General features: G+C 38.5%; 1 long non-coding RNA gene across 3 annotated transcripts in view; it reads left to right on the top strand.

Moving 5' to 3' along the window:
* The first annotated feature begins 1,046 nt into the window (after window positions 1-1,046).
* The window catches only part of LOC105472999 (uncharacterized), a 52,438-nt gene continuing 47,484 nt past the window's right edge, over window positions 1,047-6,000 (top strand). The window contains exons 1-2 of one of the 3 annotated variants that reach the window (XR_011624322.1): window positions 1,047-1,339; window positions 5,561-5,664. This is a non-coding gene — a long non-coding RNA (uncharacterized lncRNA). The remainder of the gene's footprint in view (window positions 1,340-5,560; window positions 5,665-6,000) is intronic. The other 2 variants (XR_011624321.1, XR_011624320.1) reach the window with 2 other exon arrangements.

Below are 6,000 nucleotides of genomic sequence, written 5' to 3'. Positions count from 1 at the left end.
AAGGAAACTCCAGGCCCTGAGGGACAGCGGGCACTCAGGAACCTTCCCTGATCTTGGAGGGTCTAAGCCCCAGCTCCCGGGATCCCACCCAGTCGCATCTCTGGCCTCCTGGTGGGTTGAGGGACTGCTAGCGAGAAGGAGACATGGCGTCAGGAGTCCCCCATGTCGCTCGATCTCTAGAGCCTTAGGCCTCAGCGCACCCCTGAATGGATACCCTGGTTGGACTGGCTTGGCCTCTGCGACCCAACGTGTTGGGCACCCACAGCAGTGCGTGGGTGTTCTCTGCCCCCGGTTCTCGTGGAAAGGAGGCCGCAAGGACGCAGTGGTCCCCGTGCTCTCGATTTTCTGGCCAGATTCGGCCTTCAGGGCGGTCACCTCCGGAGACTCGGCCCTGCCACCCTAGTCCGCGCCCTGACGCCTCGCTGCCTTACTGGCCGTTTCCGGGAGAAACTAGGGTGGACGCCCCGGGGAAAGCCGGCCAGCCGGGGTCCCAACCTGGCTGGGGATGAGCCAGGCTGCGCCCAGGAGTGTTCCAGTCTCCAGTTCTGAGTCCCAGCGACCCCCGGACAGACCCGGAGGCCCCCGGTGGGGAGGAGGAGGCCTGGACTGGGCTGCGCCGACACAGCCCCAGCCACCTCCCTGCGGAGAGGGCGGGTGAGTCTCGCCTTGCGGAAACCCCCTTTACTCTAGGTTTCCTCCACACCGCCGGACACAGCTTTGCAGCCCATCTTCCAGGACAGAGAGAAGACGTCGAGTCAGGGGAGGGGATGCCGGCAAGGCGCCCTAAGGATCTGCAGGGCCCCGGCTGCTGGGACGCCTTGTCGCACCCTCTGCTGCCCTGGGCTCTGGGCCTGAAACGCCCTCCAGGGCGGTGGGCGGCAGCGCAGGTGCCCCTTGACATCCTCTGCCCGCTGCCCACCCGGCCGTCTTCGGTGCCACCGTTCAGAAGAGTCCACTGCTTCTGGCGGCGATGGGAGCAGCTATTCTGACTTGTCACCCCATATTCTGCCCACCTCCCCGTTTCCAGTTCAACACGAGATCGTATCGTTCTCACCAGCCCTGTGCTGCCTCCAGCCTGTTCCCCAGGCCCCAAGGTTCTAGGTGCTTCCCTGCGGCTCCCATAGGGTTCCTCTTTCCTTCTGGAGGGTGGAGGGGCAGCTTCCGTGTAGAAGTTAACGCTGTCAGCGCCAAAACGCTAGGACTTCAGTGTTATTTGCTGCGGCTGGCGGGAAAATGTTCAAAGTTGTTTCTTCCTCCTGAATTTTTCTCGGAAAACAAAACAAACAAACAAAAGAACTCTTGAGTGCTTGAGTGAGGATCTTGCTTAGCTCTTTGGCCGGTAAGATGCTTTGAACATTTCAGTTTTTATTTCTAATGGAGATGTTTGTAGAGGTAATTGCCTGCAAATTAAAATGTCACCAATTTGAGTCATGGCAATGGGAACGATTTGTGCCCCCCATGTGGTGAGTTTGAATAAATGAACCCTTTGTGGATCCAGGGGAAAAAAAAATATTCATCAGGATGTAGTAAATATGTCCTTGAATTTTCTGCTTGAAGCTACAAATCTGTGTTTCCAGGGTACATTAAAAGGAAGTCAGTGAGAACTTTTTGGTAGGGAATAGGGGAGCAAGTACTGCGTCCACGGAATCAACAACATTCAACGGTTGGGAAAATTAACAGAATCCAGCAAAGAATTCTGACAAGTATCTACCAGGGAAGTAAGTTAAAAATCTGAAAAGGAAATGTCCCCCAAATCAAGGAAAAAGCACTTTTTCAAGAAGGATAAAGTGATCACCTGTTTCAAGTACTGGCAGCAGGTTATCCTGAGGACTTAGAATCGATCTTTTATTTTTTTGCATTATGAATTTTAGGGGTGATTTTGTTAGGAGTTCAAATTCATGAAAACTACTAAGTGCTACCCTTTTAGAGGTTACATATTCATGCTTACATTTTTTGAGTCAGATTAATAATATAAGTACAATTTTTCTTAAGGAATCATCCCATTGTTTTCTCTGGGATTGAGAAAACCTAACTTCGTATTCACACATTTTTTTAAAATATGTTCTTAATTTTTTCTTGAACCCTAGCTTGTAACATGCTTATTGATATAGACAATAAGTAAGTTTATTATTTAACTGCAAACAAATTAATATTAAAATGTTATTGTTACATATAAAACAATTTCATGTAATGTGATTATTCAATTGAATTTTAGTTGATTCATAACAAAAGTCTTATTTGAAAGAACTGAGAAAATAACAAGAAGATAGATGATAGACCTAAAGTGAAAAATTACAGATATTAAATCTTAATACAGTTAATGGGGCTATTATCTAATCCTTAACCCTCTTGGTACTTCATGGTATAGAAATTCTTTTTATAATGATAGTTTAGTGCATTTATAATCATATTTTTATAGAGAACCATTGAAATTAAGTAAAACCAAGATCATTTGATGATCATTTGTCTCATTTCCGTTAATTTTTTCACGTAGAAAACAATAGACAAACTCAAATTTTGAAAATACATTAAATTTGAATTCTGTATACTAACATTCATTTAGCATAGTGCTAAGACTGTTTGCTTTTCAAACTTAATATATGATGATTACAGGTTTATTTTTCCATTAATTTTCAGCTAGGAATACAGAAGATATATTTTGTCCCACATAATCTGCTAACTCTGTATGAGATTGGTGGGGAAATATGCATGCTACTTACTGTGGCATTTCTGGAAAACCCAGCTTTCATTATTTTCCTAACCGGTTTTTATGTATCAGCTACCACTTTGGCCACATATATGTATGTACAACTGACTTCTTTTACATTTAATTGTAGTCATGGGAGTCTATTAGTGACTCTAACTTTAATAAGAAATTTCTAATCCAGAGTAGTTTTTTTTTTTTTTTGCTTCATTAATCATATTCAGTATATATAAGCTAATTAAATAAACAAAATTTCTATACAGTGGCTCTAAAGCTTACTATTGTGAAGGAAGTCATTTTGGATTATAGCAATGCATACTTTTACACATACATACAGAAACATATATACAAGCACCTACAACAGAAATTACTAATGTTTTTTAAACTTTGATATCCAGTTGTACAAATTCTACCTGTGTTTATTTTTTCTTTATGATTTATGTATGTATGGAAGTATATTTCATTACCATCATGATGATGTCAGTGCAATCTAGGAAAAACTAACATAAATACACACACACACACACACTCACACATACACACAAGATTGATTTGAAATATTAGTTTTGCTATGGTCTCTTTTATTGGCCAGCAAGTTACTCTATATATATGTACACACACACACAACAACAAAAAAAAACCTTGAAGGAATCATGTAGGTCTACAAAATTTGCTTTTCTAAATTTGTAATACTTGTTCTACCAATGAAGAAGTTTTCCTCGTGATAAAATAAAATGTAAAAGACTAAAAATAATTACATTATATTACACAAATATAATTTTGTGTGAGACAATAGTAAATAGTCTCAAAATATGAAGTTACAAAATGATGTATGTGGTACACAAAAAGTAACATTTTGAAAACCTACATTGATGAAATGGGGAAAAGTGTACTCAGAAATTTGGCAATTTAGTTTTTTATGGTAACTCATAACAGTAAAACATTTTTTTCAAGTCTAAGTTTTTCAAAAATATTTTCAATAGATAAACATAAAAGTTAAAGTTATAAGGTACACACACACATATTTTATATATATATATAAACTTATTAATATATAATATGTGTGTGTATGTATATATAGTATGTGTATATATATTCTATTGATTAACCCCAGGAGAGATGGAGACAGAGAATTGATTACGAATGGCATAATTCAAATTCCCAGTAGAAATTACATCATTGCATTGTTCTCTTCTGAGGAGAGGGATTGTGATAATATTAATGAAGAAGAAGAAACTTGGTAAAAAGGCGCAAGCTCAATCCAAAGAGAGCTAAAATTATGTCACATTATCTCTAGGAGAAATGGTAGGTGATGAGTAGACATAGCTTTCCATGATGCACGAGGGAATTGTCTTTTGGTAAGGAAATTAACAATTATCACATTATTAAATAAACACTAAATCTGAAGCCATATCTACATAAGTCTATTGAGGAAGAAAATAATTATGCTAATACTTCTGATTTTAAATTTTGTATATAATAAGCATTCAACTGAAGAAAATAAAATGTTGCATTCAAATGAGCTGTTTTTAATATGAAGAAAATTCAAGCTCATCTAAATAGAAATATTGGCGGGATGAAAAAAAATAAGTATGTTGGAAGCTGAAAATTGTTCTCCATATAGGAGAACACATCTCCTATATGGAGTGAGAGAGAGAAAAAAAAACCTCAATTACCTATCAGATTAAAAGCAAGAATGAGAAATTTTCCAAATTCAATAAATGCATGGGGGCCAGATGCAAGCATACAGAAAACTGCTGGACATAATTCATCGGTAGAGAACCACAGATCAAAAGCACACTGAACTACCACCTCACACCTATTAGGACAGCTACTCTTAAAAAAAAAAAAAAAAAAAAAAAAAAAAAAAAAAAGGGGGGGGGGCTGGGTACGGTGGCTCACACCTGTAATCCCAGCACTTTGGGCGGCTGAGGTGGACAGATCACAAGGTTAGGAGTTCAAGACCAGCCTGGCCAATATGGTGAAACCCTGTCTCTACTAAAAATACAAAAATACTAGCCAGATGTGGTGTCGCACACCTGTAGTCCCAAGTACTCAGGAGGCTGAGGCAGGAGAATCGCTTTAACCTGGGAGGTGGAGGTTGCAATAAGCCGAGATTGCAGCACTGCACTCCAGTCTGGGCAATAGAGGGAGATTCTTTCTCAAAAAAAAAAGAAAAGAAAAAAAAAGTGTTGATGAAGATGTGAAGGAATTGGAAAGTTTGTGCACTTTTGCCCAAAACATAAACTGGTACAGCTACTATAAAAACTGTTCTTCAAAACATTAAAAAATGAAGAACAAAATGATGCAGCAATTCTACTTCTGGTTACATATGCAACATAATTGAAAATAAGATCTCAAAGTGATATTTACACATCAGTGTTCAGAGCAGCAATATTCACAGTAACTGAAATACAAAATCCACTCAAGATCCATCAATGTATCAATGAATAAAATATGATATACACATACAATGGAATATTACTCAGGCTTAAAAGAAGGACATTCTAACACATTTGACAACATAGATGAACCTTGAGGACACTATTCTAAGTGAGGTAAGCCAGTTGCAGAAAGACAAATAGTGTGTGAGTCCACACATAGGAGGCATCTGCGTAGTCAAATTCATAGGAACAGAAAGCAGAATAGTAGTTGACAAAGGCTGAGGGGAGAGAGAAATGGGCAATTGTTTAATGGATATAGAATTTCAGTTTTGTAAGATGAAAGAGTTGTTGAGATTCCTTGCAACAACAATGTGAATATACTTAACACTACTGAACTCTACACTTGAAAATGACTAAGAAGGTACATTTTATGTTAAGTGTAATTTACCACCTTTTTTTTTTTTTTTTTAAGAGACAAGTTCCTGGGAAGCTGAACATATTGAATAAAACCAATTCTGTTGATCTTAACGTTTAAAATCCTGGATGGGATATGAAGTATATCTCAGGACATTTTGGGTATGTAATACTCTGCTCCCTGTATACATAGTGTATTCCTGAAAGGTTGATATTTTTTAAAAGTAAATTATAGTCATTCATAAGCACAAATTTTCATGTGAAATTTTGTATATACACAATATTGTGTGCATTCTTTTTATGACTTTTACAAAATATTATTATAATGTGTAACATTGTAATTTTACATTCCAAGGCTCAAATTTTGAAAATGTTCATATAATGCATAGGTTTGTCCTTTATATGGGAAAGTGTTCCATTAAAATGCTGAGTTTTATGCGAACATTAGCAGTTGCCATGTCTTTATCTTTTAAAAATCTAACAGATAGGAAATCCAAC

Source organism: Macaca nemestrina, chromosome 6 (assembly GCF_043159975.1).
Source record: "Macaca nemestrina isolate mMacNem1 chromosome 6, mMacNem.hap1, whole genome shotgun sequence".
Lineage (NCBI taxonomy): Eukaryota > Metazoa > Chordata > Mammalia > Primates > Cercopithecidae > Macaca > Macaca nemestrina.
The sequence above is the reverse complement of the archived record's forward strand: the minus strand, read 5'-3'. Positions and strand labels throughout refer to the sequence as shown.